The sequence below is a fragment of the Muntiacus reevesi genome, chromosome 7, assembly GCF_963930625.1.
Source record: "Muntiacus reevesi chromosome 7, mMunRee1.1, whole genome shotgun sequence".
Lineage (NCBI taxonomy): Eukaryota > Metazoa > Chordata > Mammalia > Artiodactyla > Cervidae > Muntiacus > Muntiacus reevesi.
The window spans coordinates 35861516-35880843 of NC_089255.1; the positions used below are offsets into that span (position 1 = coordinate 35861516).

The 19328-nt window shown below is 39.5% G+C and overlaps 1 protein-coding gene, 1 non-coding gene and 1 pseudogene across 2 annotated transcripts in view; all 3 read left to right on the plus strand.

The window, feature by feature from the left end:
* The window catches only part of MGA (MAX dimerization protein MGA), a 151829-nt gene that overhangs the window by 25879 nt on the left and 106622 nt on the right, over positions 1 to 19328 (plus strand). The gene's annotated exons all lie outside the window — the stretch shown is intronic.
* LOC136172712 (U6 spliceosomal RNA) lies at positions 4702 to 4808 on the plus strand. Its single transcript, XR_010664064.1, has one exon. It is a non-coding gene; the product is annotated as a U6 spliceosomal RNA (small nuclear RNA).
* Positions 7865 to 8536, plus strand: LOC136172115 (prefoldin subunit 1 pseudogene; annotated as a pseudogene).

The window sequence follows — 19328 nt, forward strand, 5'->3', positions numbered from 1 at the left end:
AAATCCCATGGACAGAGAAGCCTGGTGGGTTACAGTCCATGGAGTGGCAAAAGAGACATGACTTAGCAATTAAACAAAAATAACTGATAGATAGCTTGTCAGCATACATCCAGAAAAAGCAGTATTCACTGCAGACAGTCATTTTTCATTGTTTTTACAATTCTAATATACTGTTGTCCATTTTATTTTATTATCATTTTAAAAATATTTATTTATTTGGTTGTACTGAGTGGGTCTTAGCACATAGGATTTTTCATCTTTGTTACTAACACAATATTGTAAATCAACTATACTCCAATAAAATTAAAATATAAGAAGGAAAAAAAAAAAAAAAAAAAAAAAAAACCAATTGGAGTGGGTCGTGGGTCTTTTCCAAAGAGGTTATACTGTTTTATAATTATTTCCATGGGCAAAGTATGCTAATTCTCTGCACACTTGACAGGATTAGGGATGCATTCATTCATCATTCACTGAATAAATGAATGGTTGTTTGGAGCAAACTGATGGGATCACATAGAGGACAGGACTGAGAGACTAACACTTTCATTTTCATTTGTCTCCACACCTACAGTTAATCGCCTATCATTTTTTTTCTTGAATTTAATTAGGTTTTTGACCCATTAGTCCTCTAGAATTATACCTTGTGACCATCTGTCTCCACATTGTTAGTCTAGTGGTCATTCCTCATTTCACATGATCTGTCAGCAGCTTTGCCACAGTTGATTACTTCCCTGTTCTTGAAACCATTTTTCCATTTGCTTCCAGGACATCATATTCACCTAGTTCTCTTCCTATATCAGGGTCTCTCCTCCTTGGTGTTTCCTAGTTCCTCCTAATCTTCCTACGTCTCAGTGTTAGAATGCTCCACGGCTCATATCTTGGTCATTCCCTTTTGAAAAAACATCTTTGTGGGAGTTCTGTGGTGGCTTTAGGATTCCAGGCTTTTATTGCCGTAGCCTGGATTCAGTCAGGAAACTGAATACTCTAAGCTGTGTGGCATAGCCAAAAAAAAAAAAAAAACACAAACCCCAACTTTATTTCCTTGTCTCATTTAGTCTTTTTTTTTTTTTTAAAATATTATTTTATTAGTTGGAGGCCAATCACTTCACAACATTTCAGTGGGTTTTGTCATACATTGACATGAATCAGCCATATAGTTACACGTATTCCCCATCCCGATCCCCCCTCCCACCTCCCTCTCCACCCGACTCCTCAGGGTCCTCCCAGTGCACCAGGCCCGAGCACTTGACTCATGCATCCCACCTGGGCTGGTGGTCTGTTTCACCATAGATAATATACATGCTGTTCTTTCAAAACATCCCACCCTCACGTTCTCCCCCAGAGTTCAAAAGTCTGTTCTGTACTTCTGTGTCTCTTTTTCTATTTTGCATATAGGGTTATCGCTACCATCTATCTAAATTCCGTATATATGTGTTAGTATACTGTAATGTTTTTTATCTTTCTGGCTTACTTCACTCTGTATAATGGGCTCCAGTTTCATCCATCTCATTAGAACTGATTCAAATGAATTCTTTTTAACGGCTGAATAATATTCCATGGTGTATATGTACCACAGCTTCCTTATCCATTCATCTGCTGATGGGCATCTGGGTTGCTTCCATGTCCTGGCTATTATAAACAGTGCTGCGATGAACATTGGGGTGCACGTGTCTCTTTCAGATCTGGATTCCTCAGTGTGTATGCCCAGAAGTGGTATTGCTGGGTCATATGGCAGTTCTATTTCCAGTTTTTTAAGAAATCTCCACACTGTTTTCCATAGTGGCTGTACTAGTTTGCATTCCCACCAACAGTGTAAGAGGGTTCCCTTTTCTCCACACCCTCTCCAGCATTTATTGCTTGTAGACTTTTGGATAGCAGCCATCCTGACTGACGTGTAATGGTACCTCATTGTGGTTTTGATTTGCATTTCTCTGATGATGAGTGATGTTGAGCATCTTTTCATGTGTTTTTTAGCCATCTGTATGTCTTCTTTGGAGAAATGTCTGTTTAGTTCTTTGGCCCATTTTTTGATTGGGTCGTTTATTTTTCTGGAATTGAGCTTCAGGAGTTGCTTGTATATTTTTGAGATTAATCCTTTGTCTGTTTCCTCATTTGTTATTATTTTCTCCCAATCTGAGGGCTGTCTTTTCACCTTACTTATAGTTTCCTTTGTTGTGCAAAAGCTTTTAATTTTCATTAGGTCCCATTTGTTTATTTTTGCTTTTATTTCCAATATTCTGGGAGGTGGGTCATAGAAGATCTTGCTGTGATTTATGTCGGAGAGTGTTTTGCCTATGTTCTCCTCTAGGAGTTTTATAGTTTCTGGTCTTACATTTAGATCTTTTACACTGATGACTTCCAAATTTATACCTCTAGCTTTTGCCTTTTCTTAATATACACTCATATTCAGTTGTCTACCCAACATCTCCAGTTAGACATCTAGCAGGGTTTCAAACTTGACCTGCCCAAAACTGAGCCCTGATCTGCTACTGCCCCCAAATCTCCAACTCCCCGGTCTGCTCTCACCCTCCTCCCGAAGTGAGCAGTTGTATAGTGGCCATGTTGTGGTTGTCTTGCCTTGGCTTCCTTAATTGCCTGTGTGATTAGCGATAGAAGTGGCTCAGCATCAGACAACAGTTAGGCCTTGGGTTTTGGCATACTCAGCAGAGATGAGTGGAGATACTTAGGGACTTTGGTGGACATTAAGTGATCTTCCTCCTCCCCCATTACCTCTCTGACTTCATTTTCTATTATTGTTCCTCTATATCCCTTCTCTTCAGTCCTAATGTCTCCTTCCTATGCCTTTATCCCCCAAACTCCCCAGGAAAGCTCCCGTCTGAGGACCTTGTCCTTTTGCCCTGAATCTTTCCCAGCATCAGGGTCTTTTCCAATGAATAGGCTCTTCGCATCAGGGGCCAAAGTATTCAGCTTCAGCATCAGTCCTTCTAATGAATATTCAGGGTTGATTTCCTTTAGGATCAACCTGTTTGATGTCCTTGCAGTCCAAGGGACTCTCAATAGTTTTCTCCAGCACCACAATTCAAAAGCATCAATTATTAGGTGCTCGGCCTTCTTTATGGTCCAGCTCACATCTGTACATGACTACTGGAAAAACCATAGCTTTCTCTTGTGGCTCAGTTGGTAAAGAATCCACCTGCAATGTGGGAGACCTGGGTTCGATCCCTGGGTTGGGAAGATACCCTGGAGAAGGAAAAGGCTACCCACTCCATTATTCTGGCCTATAGAATTCCATGGATTATACAGTCCATGGGGTCACAAAGAGTTGGACACGACTGGGTGACTTTCACTTTCTTCCAAGGAGTAAGTGTCTTTTAATTTCATGGCTGCAACCACCATCTGCAGTGATTTTGGAGCCCCAAAAATAAAATCTGTCACTCTTTCCCCTGTTTCCCCATCTGTTTGCCATGAAGTGATGCGACCAGATGCCATGATCTTAGTTTTCTGAATGTTGAGTTTTAAGCCAACTTTTTCACTCTCCTCTTTCACTTTCATCAAGAGGCTCTTTAGTTCTTCTTTGCTTTCTGCCACAAGGGTGGTGTGATCTGTGTTTCTGAGGTTACTGATATTTCTCCCAGCAATCTTGATTCCAGCTTGTGATTCAGTCAGGCTGGCATTTCTTAAGATGTACTCTACATAGAAGTTAAATAATCAGGGTGACAACATACAGTCTTAACGTACTCCTTTCCCAATTTTGAACCAGTCAGTTGTTCCACATTTGGTTCTAACTGTTACTTTTTGACCTGCATACAGGTTTCTCAGGAGGCAGGTAAGGTGGTCTGATATTCTCATCTCTTGAAGAATTTTCCATAGTTTGTTGTGATCCACACAGTCAAAGGCTTTAGCGTAGTCAGTAAAGCAGAAGTAGATGTTTTTCGGAATTCTCATTGCTTTCTCTGCCAAGGAGTGTTGGCAGTTTGAACTCTGGTTCCTCTGACTTTTTTAAACCCAGCTTGCATACCTGGACGTTCTCAGGTCAAGTACTACTGAAGCCTAGCTTGAAGGATTTTTGAGCATTACCTTGTGCTCATATGAAATGAGCGCCATTGTATGGTAGTTTGAACATGCTTTGACGTGCCTTTCTTTGGGATTAGAGTGAAAACTGACCTTTTCCAGTTCTGTGGCCACTGCTGAGTTTTCCAAATTTGCTGACATATTGAGTACGTCACCTTTTAGGATTTTAGGTGAAGTGGATCACCTTCAAAGTCTTACTTAAATTCCACCTTTTCATTGAACTGTTAACCACACTGTTAAAACTTGTAACCTTTCCCAATTCTACTAGTATCTTTTCTGTATTATTTCTATAGCGCTTAGTCACCTAGAGCCAGACATCCTGGAATGTGAAGTCAAGTGGGCCTTAGGAAGCATCACTACGAGCAAAGCTAGTGGAGGTGATGGAATTCCAGTTGAGCTATTTTAAATCCTGAAAGATGATGCTGTGAAAGTGCTGCACTCAATATGCCAGCAAATTTGGAAAACTCAGCAGTGACCACAGGACTGGAAAAGGTCAGTGTTCATTCCAGTCCCAAAGAAAGGCAATGCCAAAGAATGCTCAAACTACCGCACAATTGCACTCATCTCACACGCTAGTAAAGTAATGCTCAAAATTCTCCAAGACAGGCTTCAGCAATACATGAACCGTGAACTTCCAGATGTTCAAGCTAGTTTTAGAAAAGGTAGAGGGTACTCGCTTCGGCAGCACATATACTAAAATTGGAACGATACAGAGAAGATTAGCATGGCCTCAGCGCAAGGATGACACGCAAATTCGTGAAGCGTTTCATATTTTTGGCTGATTCATATCAATGTAAGACAAAACCCACTGAAATGTTGTGAAGTAATTAGCCTCCAACTAATTAAAAAAAAATAAATTAAAAAAAAAAAAAAGGTAGAGGAACCAGAGATCAAATTGTCAACATCCACTGGATCATTGAAAAAGCAAGAGAGTTCCAGAAAAGTATCAATTTCTGCTTTATTGACTATGCCAAAGCCTTTGACTGTGTGGGTCACAGTAAACTGTGGAAAATTCTGAAAGAGAAGGGCGTATCAGACCACCTAACCTGCCTCTTGAGAAACCTATATGCAGGTTAGGAAGCAACAGTAAGAACTGGACATGGAACAACAGACTGGTTCCAAATAGAAAAGGAGTATGTCAAGGCTGTATGTTGTCACCCTGCTTATTTAACTTATATGCAGAGTACATCATGAGAAATACTGGGCTGGAAGAAGCACAAGCTGGTATCAAGATTCCTGGGAGAAATATCAATAACCTCAGATATGCAGATGACACCACCCTTATGACAGAAAGTGAAGAGGAACTAAAAAACCTCTTGATGAAATTGAAAGAGGAGAGTGAAAAAGTTGGCTTAAAACTCAACATTCAGAAAACTAAGATCATGGCATCTGGTCCCATCACTTCATGGGAAATAGATGGGGAAGCACTGCCAGACTTTATTTTGGGGGGCTCCAAAATCACTGCAGTGGTGATTGCAGCCATGAAATTAAAAGACGCTTACTCCTTGGAAGGAAAGTATGATCAACCTAGATAGCATATTAAAAAGCAGAGACATTACTTTGCCATCAAAGGTCCGTCTAGTCAAGGCTGTGGTTTTTCCAGTGGTCAGTATGGATGTGAGAGTTGGACTGTGAAGAAAGCTGAGCGCCGAAGAATTGATGCTTTTGAACTGAGGTGTTGGAGAAGACTCTTGAGAGTCCCTTGGACTGCCAGGAGATCCAACCAGTCTGTTCTAAAGGAGATCAGTCCTGGGTGTTCATTGGAAGGACTGATGCTGAAGCTGAAACTCCAATCCTTTGGCTACCTCATGTGAAGAGGTGACTCATTGGAAAAGACCCTGATGCTGGAGGGATTGGGGGCAGGAAGAGAAGAGGATGACAGAAGATGAGATTGTTGGATGGCATCACCGACTTGATGGACAAGAGTTTGAGTAGACTTCGGGAGTTGGTGATGGACAGGGAGGCCTGGCGTGCTGTGGTTCATGGGGTCGCAAAGAGTCAGACACGAGTGAGCGACTGAACTGAAGTAGTCATCATGTAGCATATTATATATTTACTTATTTAATTTTTCTCTTTCCCTTACCCCCAGACTGAAAGCCTATGTAAACTTCAGGCAGACATTGATTTTTATTTATTTTGTTCACTGCTGTGTCTTCTAGCACCACTTAGAAGAGTACCTGAAATGTGGCAGGGTTAATTGCTACCTAGGCTATTAAGAACATATTATTAAACTAAAAATAGTCACTCTGTTGTGTCTGATTTTTTGCTGGACTGTAGTCCTCCAGGCTCCTGTGTCCTTGGAATTCTCCAGGCAAGAATACTGAAGTCGGTGGACATTCCCTTCTCCAGAGGATCTTCTCAACCCAGGATCAAACCCAGATCTCCTACATTAGAGGCAGATTCTTTACCATCTGAGTCACCAGGAAAGCCTTGTTTAAAAAAGTGAATGTGTCAATACCTCATGTTCTTACTTTCCAACCTGGTCCTGGCAGAATGGCTTCTGCAAAGAAGGGTGGTAAGAGGAAGGGCCATTCTACCATTAGCTAGTAGTATCTAGAGAATAAATCATTGCCATTCACATCTATGGAGTGAGCTTCAAGAAGAGTGCTCTGGGACTTCCCTGGTCATGGAGTGGATAAGACTCCCCACTTCCAATGTAGGGGGCACAGGTTGGATCTTGATAAGGGAACTAAGATAAGATCCCACATGCTGCACTACTTGGCTGTAAAAGGAAAAGAGAGAGAAAAATCCAGAAATTTTTCATAAGAGATGGAAACTCTAGATGTGTTCTTTGACACCAGGCTCACCAGAGTGATGTGGGCCAAAGGAATAAGGAGTGTTGAATACCATATCCATGTGCATTTGTCCAGAAAATGTAATGACAATGAAGATTCATCGTACAAGCTCTATATATTGGTTACCTGTCACTACTTTAAAAAATCTGCAGTTAATGTAGATGAGAACTCTGCTGATAGTTAAATAATGTTACCAAACTGGGGGAAAAAAAGCAACATTAAATCTGATAGTCTTAGAACATGTATAGAAATGTTCCTAGAATGGGAATTCTTAATTTGGGGAGGCTCAAGGACAGTTTTAAATCTTATGAAAGATAGATGGATTGCCTCATTATTAAAAAAATAATAGATCTGAATTGAACTTCCTAAATTGCCCGTAATGTTGAACATTTTCAGTGGTTTTAAGTAACAGTTCACTTTCTTCTTTAGTAAATTTTCTGATTCTTCCATGTATCTATCAAGTTATATATTTATAGGTATGCTTATAATTAATAATACATGTGTGTATTTTATCTATTTTCTATGTTATTTGTCTTAGTTTATAGACTGTTAAATTTTTTATGCAGTCAACCCTATATTTTCATTATGATTTGTTTTTAAGCATAGAAAATTATCCCACTTTCCTCTTTTCCTCCTTCCTGCCCAGAGATTTGATATCACTTTTGTTTTGTTCTAACTTCTTCCAAAACGAATGAAAGAGTGTATAGAGACCATAGAGTTGAGGAAATCATAGGCATATGGTTCGTTCCTTAGGGCTTGGGAATGCAAGAGACCTCACAAAGTGTGTTTAGCTGAAGAGATGAAAGGAGAGGGGGAACGCTGCAGAGGATTAACATGTAGGTGATTTGCAAAAGATGAGAATTAAGTAAAGGAGACTAAGAAGGAATTCAGTGGTAGAAGAATAAGGAGAGGGGGACATAGTAGAGCCCAGGGGTGAAGCAAATTTTAGGAAAGGTTAAGTGGTCAGTGATGTCAAATACGTTAGGACAAAGGCCAAAAACTGAAGATAAGAACTGAAGAGTGACACAGGTGCAGCAAAGAAGCAAGATGGTGGCCCCAGTGGATCTGGAGTTGAAGAAGGTCTTCACAGAGCTTCAAGCCAAAGTTATTGACACTCAACAGAAGGTGAAACTTGCAGACGTACAGATTGAACGGCTAAACAGAACGAAAAAGCATGCATATCTTACAGATACAGAGATTATGACTTTGGTAGATGAGACTAACATGTATGAAGGTGTAGGAAGAATGTTTATTCTTCAGTCCAAGGAGGCAATTCATAATCAGCTGTTAGAGAAACAGAAGTTAGCAGAAGAAAAAATTAAAGAATTGGAACAGAAAAAATCCTATCTGGATCGGAGTGTGAAGGAAGCAGAGAGCAATATCTGGGAGACGCTGATGGCGTGAAGGGCATAGTAGGCAGCCTCTCAGGAACCTCTTCTTTCTGATCCCTGCCATTCCTGGCAAGGAGCCTGTGTAGGGAAACTGCTCTGCCTGAGGGACATTTTATCTGAATGGTCTAGTAACCTTATGTTTTATGCATGGCCTGGAGCCCCTTTCAGATCTCATCCTTATATGTTTTATCCTGGCTCTGCCTGCCACCCTTCTCCCCGGTAGTTGAATCATGAACTCCAGGGAAGGGAAGATGGGAGCCAGGACAGATAGGGGAGTTCTTCCAGGGCCTACTGCTGGTCACGCCGGTCAGACCAATAAAAGACATCTGTCCCACCCCCCCACCCTCCCAAAAAAAAGAACTGAAGAGTGATTATTGAGTTTGGCCACTAGGAATTCATTGGTGACCTTTAATAAGAAACGTTTTAGTGAAGTGGTGAAAGGGTAGTACAAGTGCGTTCAGTTGTAGACTCTAAATGTTAATCAGTGAAAGGATGGAGGGAAAGTGAGTCAAGCTTGTGGGACAAATAGAGTTGAGAGAAAAAAGATTCTTTTTTTTAAGAAGGGAAGACTTGAACATATTTATAGAATGAGGAGATGGAGTTAGAGGAAAGGCAGATACTGTGGGTGAGAAAAAGGAGTTAACTGAAGATTCTACAGGAGGTTGGGGGTTTTAATCTTAAGAGTTTCAGTGGGGATTAGTTTCAGAAAGAAGAAATACATTTTCCTTTATGATGGATAGGAAGGAGATAAGAATGTGAGGACAAAGGAATAGGAGAGGAGAAAATTATAGTTGATGATGCCTGATCATTGCTTTTTATTTTTATTTTTTTTTTTTTTTGATCATTGCTTTTTAGCTATGGGATTTATAATGAGAACAGCCTAGGCTTTTCATGATGTAGAGGAGCATAAATGCTTACCTTGCCTGTTTCATAGACTTGGTGTGAGTTAGAAATGAAACGAGTATATGTTAAAATGCTTTAGAAACTTAAAATGCTATACAAATCTGTAGCCTATTGTTAGTAGTCAAGTGTTGGAGAAAGCCATTTGCTTTGTATAGAATATATAGTTTGCTTTATCAAAATACTCCAGATAGCAAGAAGGTATAGAGGATTCTGGTGTGTTTGGACCATAAGATTTGGTCCCTGTGTCTTTATCTTGTAAAGAAACCTTTGCAAATATAAATCAGGAATGTGTTTTATTAAGTACTGCTGCTGACATTAGCACCTGAAATCATTTAAAATGCTGACAGTGGGAATAATTAAGGGAAAATGTGTGGGAAGAAATCTGCTTAGAAACAAAGTGAATTTTCTGTGGTTGAAGTTTGGCTTGAGATGGCAGTAATTCTACATTCTCATGTGTATCTTCAGCTAGTTCACTTCTCATAACTTTTGAAAAACTAAACTTCAAGTTTATTATGAATTTTTAATCATTTAGTGCTGTAGACTGATGAATGTTTAGGTCTTTTCTTTTCCGTGTGTCTTCATGACACATAGGCATAGTCTTTTTTAAAATCATGTATAGGGGAGTTTGGAGAAGGCAGTGGCAGCCCACTCCAGTACTCTTGCCTGGAGAATCCCATGGACGGAGGAGCCTGGTAGGCTGCAGTCCATGGGGTCACTAAGAGTCGGACACGACTGAGCGACTTCACTTTTACTTTTCAGTTTCATGCATTGGAGAAGAAAATGGCAACCCACTCCAGAGTTCTTGCCTGGAGAATCCCAGGGATGGGGGAGCCTGGTGGGCTGCACAGAGCCTATGGGGTCGCACAGAATCGGACACGACTGAAGTGACTTGGCAGCAGCAGCATAGGGAGTTTATCGTATGGTACTTAGTAAAAAATACAAAAAAGGTTTGTATTGTGCTTTTCTTAGCACTCTAGATTCTTCTGGAATTTTCATTACTTTGCCCTTGCTTATCATCAGTCCTAGTTTTCTGTTTATGATTTCTGGTGCTGAGGATGACTGGAGAAAATCATGTAATTGAACTAATTGTTCCATTACTGATAACATGCTGCTTAGTCTAATTTGGTCCTTGAGTTTTGGTTAATTACCATGAATGTTTCATGGGCTATTGACTCATACTTATCTCTCTAGAGAAGTGCATGATGTTGTTTCGTTTTGTACTCTTATGCATTTATTCAAATATATTTGAGCATCTTCTGTGTGCTGGCCAGCGTGTTAATGAGTAGAAAAATTCAGGAGGGAGCAGTAACAGCATCAAGTACAGTACATTGATACAAAAAAAAATAAAGACAGGAAAGATATCCGTTTGATTACTAAGAAGTTAAGGTGACCTTAAAAGCAGTTTCAGTAGGAGGCTAAGGGTGGAATCCCCCTCACAGTTGGTGGAAGAGTAAATGGCAGGTGATAAAGGAGGTGAGGAAGAAGAGGATAGAGAGAGGAAAAGGGAAGGAGCAAGAGGTTGTAGACCTGGAGTTGTGGTGGTGTGGTCAGGTTCAGAGAATGGGGTCTAGATCTGAAGTTGCTGCTAAGATATTTAAACGTCCAACCATAGGCTCTGGGTTGGGAGGAATCAGGATTTGAGGGACAAGAGGTTTCTGTAAAGTAAGTAAATTATAAATAGAGTAAGTACAGTCAGAGTAAGATTTGTGAGCTCTTGGAGTAATCGAGGGAGAACAGTTTGAAATGATGGTGTGGTTCAGAGTAAAGCGCTGAAGAATAATAGATGCTTAAAATAGAGTTGAGCTAAGAATCCTTGGAACTAAAGAGGTCTGTGCATTCTAATGGACTTTAATTGGATGGGTAATCTTCATGGACACTGAAATCTCTCAAAATTGTAATAGGAAACTTAGTATAGTGATTACGTGGAACTGGGCTCCTGCGTTTTCGGTGGAGGAGGAAGGTATGACTAAGGGATCAGATGATGCTAGTGATGAGAAGATATATCTTGAATGTGGGGCCATGAAGGAGGGTGATCATGATCTAGAAGCTTCAGTAGAAAGACAAGTGAATGGCAATCACTTCTGGCTCTGTGGAGATACAGATTACAGTGAAAAGAGAGAACTGTGAGAAAATCGTTATATTCCGTTTATAGTTATCATAAAATATTGACTTTATTCACTGTGCCATGCAATGTATCCTTGTAGTTTAATTATTTTATACATAGTAGTTTGTAGCTCTTAATTCTCAACCCCTACTTTATTCCTTCCCATAGATAAGCGCTAGTTGGTGCTCTGTATCTATGAGACTGGTTTTGTTGTTGCTATGTTTGCTAGTTTTATTTTTTACATTCCACATATAAGTGATACAGTATGTCTTTCTGTGTCTGATTTACTTAGCATAATCCTCTCCAAGTCCATCAATATTTATTGTAAATGGCAAAGTTTCATTCTTTTTTTTATGGCCGAGTAGTATTTGTGTGTGTGTGTGTGTGTGTAACTTTTTCAGCACGTATGTATGTGTGTGTTTGTGTGAAGATATATCACATCTTCTTTATCCATTCATTCCACATTTTGGCAATTGTTAATAATGCTGCTGTGAACATGGGGGTGCGTGTTATGTTTTTGAATTAGTGTGGTTTTTTTTTGGGTATATTCCCAGGAGTGGAATTGCTGGGTCATATGGAAGTTCTGTTTTTTTAAATTATTTGAGGAACTTCCATTAAGTCTGTGCGTGTGTGCGTGTGTACTTGCTCAGTCATGTACGACTCTGTGATCCCATGAACTGTATTCCGCCAGGTTCTTCTGTCCATGGGCTTTCTCAAGCAAGAATACCAGAGTGGGTTGCTATTTTCTTTTCCAGGGGATCTTCCCGACCCAGGAATTGAACCCACATCTCTTGTGTCTCCTAATTGCAAGCAGATTTTTTACCACTGCACCGCCTGGGAAGCCCCTATTAAGTCTGTAGGAAAAGCTAATTTACAAGTCTATTCATTGTTCAATAATAGTTGTTTAGGGCAGTTCTTCTCATTCATAAAAATTTTAACTCAGAAAATTAGAGTCAAATTTTACCACTCCTAAGCTTACTACTTAGTGGTAGGGCAAATCAGGATATTCATCTTCTTTTTTTTTTCATTTATTTTTATTAGTTTGAGGCTAATTACTTTACAATATTGTAGTGGTTTTTGTCATACATTGATATGAATCAGCCATGGATTTACATGTATTCCCCATCCCGATCCCCCGTCCCACCTCCCTCTCCACCCCATCCCTCTGGGTCTTCCCAGTGCACCAGGTCCAAGCACTTGTCTCATGCATCCAACCTGGGCTGGTGATTTGTTTCACCATAGATAATATACATGTTTCGGTGCTGTTCTCTCAAAACATCCCACCCTCGCGTTCTCCCACAGAGTCCAAAAGTCTGTTCTGTATTTCTGACAAAAATTAATGAAATCAAGGATAGTTAAGTCCATGAGAGGGAAGTTAATCACTGACACTACTAGTTGAATAAAATAAGATAGATTGAGTTATTTTCTGCAAAGTACCTTCTGATGAATAATGCAGTGAATAACTGTAGGCTTTAAACTTCCTAAATTTTCATAAACTTTGTAAATTTGTCCAATGAAGCTCTTTTCAGCCCACGTGTATTTTTACCCTATCGGTTGTAATGCATCCTAGCAGATTCTACTTCAGGTTGCACTAAAATAGTGTTTGGGAAGTTTCTTTGAAAATATTCTTGCCTATATGCAGATTATTCATACAGGCTAATTATCTGACTCATCAAGAGCCAAGGAAAGCACGCAAAATCATTTGCCTTGATATTGTATGGTTGTTTTTTAATTAATGAATGAAATAGTTTCTTGTTGATGTTGAAAACAAATGTCTTCAGCTCTTTGAACTACTATTTTTGCCAAAAGGCTTATAATCTCAAATTTATTTTCTCTAGACACTTTTCTTTGACTGCTATAGTTATAAGTTGATTTAATTAACTCACCATTGAAAAGACTTTCCTTGTGGCTAACAAATGAGCCACTCACAAGCTTATTTTGGTTCCATCCTCATTTTTACTTTTGTGAAGAAATTCAGCTGTGAAGAGATCCTCTTTTAAGTTTTCTAATTTTTCTGATTGTGTTTTCCCATGAGTTGGAAATACTGTGATGACTGTTTATTCTGGTACTGTTGATGTATTTTTTATTCTTTCAGCACAGCTGTAGAATCGTTGCATAATCAACCTAATGCTTTGTTAATCTAGTTTGATAACAAAATTATCTACACTTCATTGTATCTTAAAAGTATGATATTTGAAGCTCAGTTTTATCTTCTTGTTTTGACTTGAAGGGTATGCACTGGTAATATAAAATACAACATATAGGGATAAGTGTAGTGCCTGAAAAGCTGTTGTCATTATTGCATTATTATAATTTGTGGTTGCTCTGAGCAGCATTGCAAAACCATTACACTGCCTTATGTGATCTCTCAGAAATGCTGAAGTCTTGCATACTGTCTTAGGGTTTTGCATACTGTCTTACAGTGTTCCTTCATGAACTTCTTAAAAGTCTGTGGTCTTCTAATTAAGAAGTTGACTGACATCTAAGATGTTCCTGAGCTGTGTTTAGTTCAGCATGTCCAAAATTGATGCTGTTGTCATTGCCTCTATCCCACTTTATTCTTATACCTTTCACGTATGCCTCTGAATCCAGTCATCTGTCTCTTGTTTATTAATCCATTGATTCTGCAAATATGTGAATGCCTGCTTTATATTTAGCATGAGGCCTAAGTATATAATGATATAGAAAGCAAATACAGTTACTCTGTTTTCTTAAAGGTTATTCAGTAGTATAGTGATTTAAAAGTGTGAACTTTGGGTTCAAATTTTGACTCCTTACTGCTTTATGACCTAGAGCAAATTACTTAACCTCTCTGTACCTCAGTTTCATCTTTGAAGTTGAGAGAATTCCTGCTTCACTGATTATTGAGATTAAATGAGTTAATATATGTAAAATGCTCAGTAAATGTTAGCTTTTATTATTTGTGGAGGAAATAGACATTATATGATCACAAGTAAGTGATCACACATATTGATAATTGTTGTGAAGTAACAGAACAGGATATTTTGAGAGAATTTAGAGTTGGCAGTAGAGATAGCATTGAGATAGTGGCATTTACACAGGCTTGAAAGATGAATAAATGCTAACTGAGGGTCTGTGAGGCCTAAAAGCATTTCAGGCAAAAAGAAAAAGTGGTGCAAAGGCCTCGGAAAGGGTTTGGAGCATTTGTCTGGAGTATGGTACATTATGGGGAGACCGATGTGAATGCAAAGATCTGTAGGCCATATTAAGGAGTTTGGATTTTATTCTGAGTGAAATGAAAAGCTAATGGAAGGTTATAAATGGCAGAGTTGGCATGAACTGATTTATGTTTAGAAAGTGCCACTTACTGCTGTGTGGAGAATAGACTAGAGAAGAGCTAGAATGAGTGCCTAGAGATACAGTTTGTTGAAAAAAAGAAAAAAGTCATTGCAGTAGCTCAGGTACGCACTATTGTTCTTTAGGACTAGGGTGGCCGTAGCGGAGGTGGAATGAAATGTGTGGATTTAAAGTGTTTTAAATTGAGTGCCTCTAACAACTAGGCTTCCCTAGTAGCTCAGACGGTAGAAGTATCTACTTGCAATGCAGGAGACCCGAGTTCAGTCTTTGGGTCGGGAAGATCCCTTGGAGAAGGAAATGGCAACTCACTCCAGTATTCTAGCCTGGAGAATCCCATGGACAGAGGAGCCTGGCTGGCAACAGTCCATGGGATCGCAAAGAGTCGGACACGACTGGGTGACTAACACATTCTCAAAAGTGCTAGGCACTGTGATTGATGCTGAGGGTACAGTGTTGAGGTTAAAAAGGATATAGTTTCTAATTTAGTCAGCTTGTGGGGGTGGTGGGATAGGGGAAGAAATAAGACAATGAAAGAATTATACAATTAAATATAAAAATTAGAACTATGGTAAGTTCTAGTAAGGGCAGTTATGTGGTGCTTTTTGAGATCATATCATGGTCAGTAAGTCAGGGATGTTGAAACAACAGGAGAATTTGGTGATTGGCTAGACCTTTGGGCAGGTAAGGAAGAGGCACGTGTCAAGAATTGAGTTTCTGATGTGAGCGACTATCTAGGTGTATATGGAGAGAAGTCTGATTAGCTTCTAGTCTTGTTATCTTCCACATGGTCTTAACCAGTGGCCAGAAGTAGTTTTCTTAAAACATGTGAATTTGAGTATTTCCTATATCTTCTTATAATCCCTTGGATGAATTTTTTTTTTTTAGGTTCTCAGTTTCTTTAATAGAGCATTTTAACATTGAATAGCAACAGGCAGAATCTCACATTGTACATTTTTGTCTCTTCTTTTCATAAGATGAATTTCCACCTCTTATTTGCTAGGTAATATAAAATATGGCCCCTTTGCCTTTTCTAGACCTATAATTACGCTTCTCCATAGATCACAGACATTTTTAATTGTAGCCATATTACAGTACTTGTGCCCCCTGAAACGGGTTCCCTCTTCTTTCTGTCTTTACACAGGCTGCTTTCTGTCTGAAGTGCTATTCTTCTGTACCCACTATGCCCACTGCTCTTTCATACCTTGCTAATTTCTACTCATTCTTCACTTTCTCTGGGAGTTCTTTTCTAACCTCCTTCGTCTGATTTTTTTGTTGTTCAGTGGCTCAGTCATGTCCAACTCTTTGCAACTCCATGGACTGCAGTATGCCAGGTTTCCCTGTCTTTAACTATCTCCCTGAATTTGCTCAAACTTGTGTCCATTGAGTTGATGATGCCATCCAGCCATCTCATCCTCTGTCAGCCCCTTCTCTCCTGCCCTCAACCTTTCCCAGTATCAGAGTCTTTTCCAGTGGGTCAGCTCTTTGCATCAGGTGGCCAAAGTATTGGAGTTTCAGCTTCAACATCAGTCCTTCCAATGAAATATTCAGGACTGATTTCCTTTAGGATTGACTGGTTTGATCTCCTTGCAGACCCGGGAACTCTCAAGGGTTGTCTCCAGCACCACAATTCGAAAGCATAATTCTTCTGCACTCAGCCTTCTCTACGGTCCAACTCTCACATCCATACATAACTACTGGAAAAACCATAGCTTTGATTTAGTCTGATTTACCTGCCCTTTATTCGTGCTTCTATTTTCTCCCTGGAAAAAAAGCCATAAAACAATAGCTTTATTTTTGCTGTCATTATTGATTATCTGATAATTGGTTGTCTGATAATTGATTGCAAGCTAAGAGCAGAAATCATGTCTTGTTTTTGTGATCTGTATGTGGTAAATGCACAAAAAAATGTTTGACTGGAGGAGTTAATGAATTCTATTTTATGTCAGGTACCTTTGCACAAGCTGTTTTCTAATTAGGATACCTTTCCTCCTTTGCTTTATCAATTTCTAGACATCCTTTATTTAATGCTAAGGCTTCCATGATAATTCAGTGAGTGACAGTTTCTTCATTCCCTGTGCTTCTCTAGGTTTTCTTTTGTACACCACCGATAAATGTTTGACAGTACGGAGTAGGGATCTAAATGTTTGAATGAGTGAATCATGAGCATCGTGGAGTTATAGACTGGATAAATATTTCCCCAGTGTCCAATCCCAGTTCTTAGGGTAGGTTACTTCTACATGGTACTAATTGTACTTCTTGCATTGATCTTTACTTCATTATTTTATAAAGACATCCCTATCTCCAAATTCTGAGTAGTTTATTGTAGTTCTCTTTACTGACTATATAGCTACTGCCTTCATTGTTTTTCTTTTCTCTCCCATTAATTTTATTTTTCCTCCAGGAACCAGCTCAAAACTCATCTCTTTGTAACTTTTTAGAATCCCTAGACTGTGTGCATTCCTATGGTGTTCCTAGAAGGATTTTTCTCGAAACTGCCAACAATAACTTTGCAATATTATTATCCTGTCTTTTCATCTAGAACTCAAGGGGATTTATTTTTATTCATTCTTCTATCCCTGGTTCAGTGCCTTGCACATAGTTGGTGCTTAACACATATTTCTTAGCCGATTATATCCTTATTTAGAGAATGTTGGGTGGAAATAATCCTGAGATGAAAAATATCATCTTTGTGTAATCTCTACAATCTATATATAGATAATTTGGATAAGGTACTGTATTCAGCTTGCTCGAATAATCTTTATATTCTGTATTTCAATACATCCTTTTCCTTTCATTTAATAGGTATTCCCTGCCCTCCAGTGGTTAGATCACAGCTAACATTTTTAGTAAGGGTAAAGATTATACAAGCCTTTTTCAATGTTTGTTTTAAAGTTATATTTAAAATCTTCTCAGGTTTACTTCTCAGATAAACAAGTTTTTTTTTTTTTTTTTTTTTTTTTAACCCCACTGTTTTTCACTTGGATCATCAAAAAAGCAAGAGAGTTCCAGAAAAACATCTATTTTTGTTTTATTGACTATGCCAAAGCCTTTGACTGTGTGGATCACAATAACTATGGTAAATTCTGAAAGAGATGGGAATACCAGACCACCTGACCTGCCTCTTGAGACACCTGTATGCAGGTCAGGAAGCAACAGTTAGAACTGGACATGGAACAACAGACTGGTTCCAAATAGGAAAAGGAGTACATCAAGGCTGTATATTGTCACCCTGCTTATTTAACTTATATGCAGAGTACATCATGAGAAACGCCGGGCTGGAAGAAGCACAAGCTGGAATCAAGATTGCCGGGAGAAACATCCATAACCTCAGATATGCAGTTGACACCACCCTTATGGCAGAAAGTGAAGAACTAAATAAAGACCCTCTTGATGAAAGTGAAAGAGGAGAGTGAAAGAGTTGGCTTAAAGCTCAACATTCAGAACACTAAGATCATGGTATCTAGTTCCATCACTCCATGGCAAATAGATGGGGAAACACAGACAGACTTTACTTTTTTGGGCTCCCAAATCACTGCAGATGGTGACTGCAGCCATGAAATTAAAAGACACTTACTCCTTGGAAAGGAAAGTTATGACCAACCTAGACAGCATATTAAAAAGCAGAGACATTACTTTGCTGACAAAGGTCTGTCTAGTTAAAGCTGTGGTTTTTCCAGTAGTCATATATGGATGTGAGAGTTGGACTATAAAGAAAGCTGAGCACAGAAGAACTGATGCTTTTGAACTGTGGTGTTGGAGAAGACTCTTGAGAGTCTCTTGGACTGCAAGGAGATCCAACCAGTCCATCCTAAAGGAGATCAGTCCTGGGTGTTCATTGGAAAGACCGATGTTGAAGCTGAAACTCCAATCCTTTGGCCACCTGATGCGAAGAGCTGACTCATTGGAAAAGACCCTGATGCTGGGAAAGATTGAGGGCAGGAGGAGAAGAGGACAACAGAGGATGATATGGTTGGATGGCATTCCCAACTCAATGGACATGAGTTTAGGTAAACTCCAAGAGTTGGTGATGGACAGGGAGGCCTGGCGTGCTGCGGTCCATGGGGTCGCAGAGAGTCAGACACAACTGAGCTACTGAACTGTTTTTCCCTTATGTCTGATATGCTTGAAGCTTAGCTTGACCTACCTCTTCTTGTGTTACCACGAGCCACTATGTATCCCACAGTGTTTCTTAAGTATGCATTGAGTGAGTGGGTGGCTCACCCAGTGTGACCTTGGTGCTTGATTTCGCTGCATTGTTCTCACATATCTCTACCAAGGGTGTATGATCTTGCCACAGTGGTAAAGGTATCTTGTTTTTAGTAATACTTTCTGCCCCCCACTAACACATACACTCAGAGTAGCCTGCTAATCATATGCCTGTCTTTTAGTCTGGATTGGAGTGTCTCCTGGCTCTAACATCCTCTTCCCTTCCACTGTTTCTGATGAGGAAAGGCTGACTCTTGACTTCTTGGCAAGGTGATTTATTACCCTGTCCCAGGCCTCTTTTATGTTATTTTTTCCCCAGAAGACCAAGTCTTAGCTATCCAGGGAGCTTGCTATGTGGCTAGCAGTCATTTCTAAACACCTGCTGCAAATTTTCAGTGGTATATCATGAAGTAAGGACGGTGGAGTATATTTTTCTTCTATCTAAATGTATTAAAAATAAATTATTATTAATCATCATGAGATATGGTTTCCTTGATTTTTGGTCTTAAAATACCCATTATTTTGGGAATTCCCTAGCCGTCCAGTGGTTAGGCCTCTGCACTTCCATTACAGGAGGCC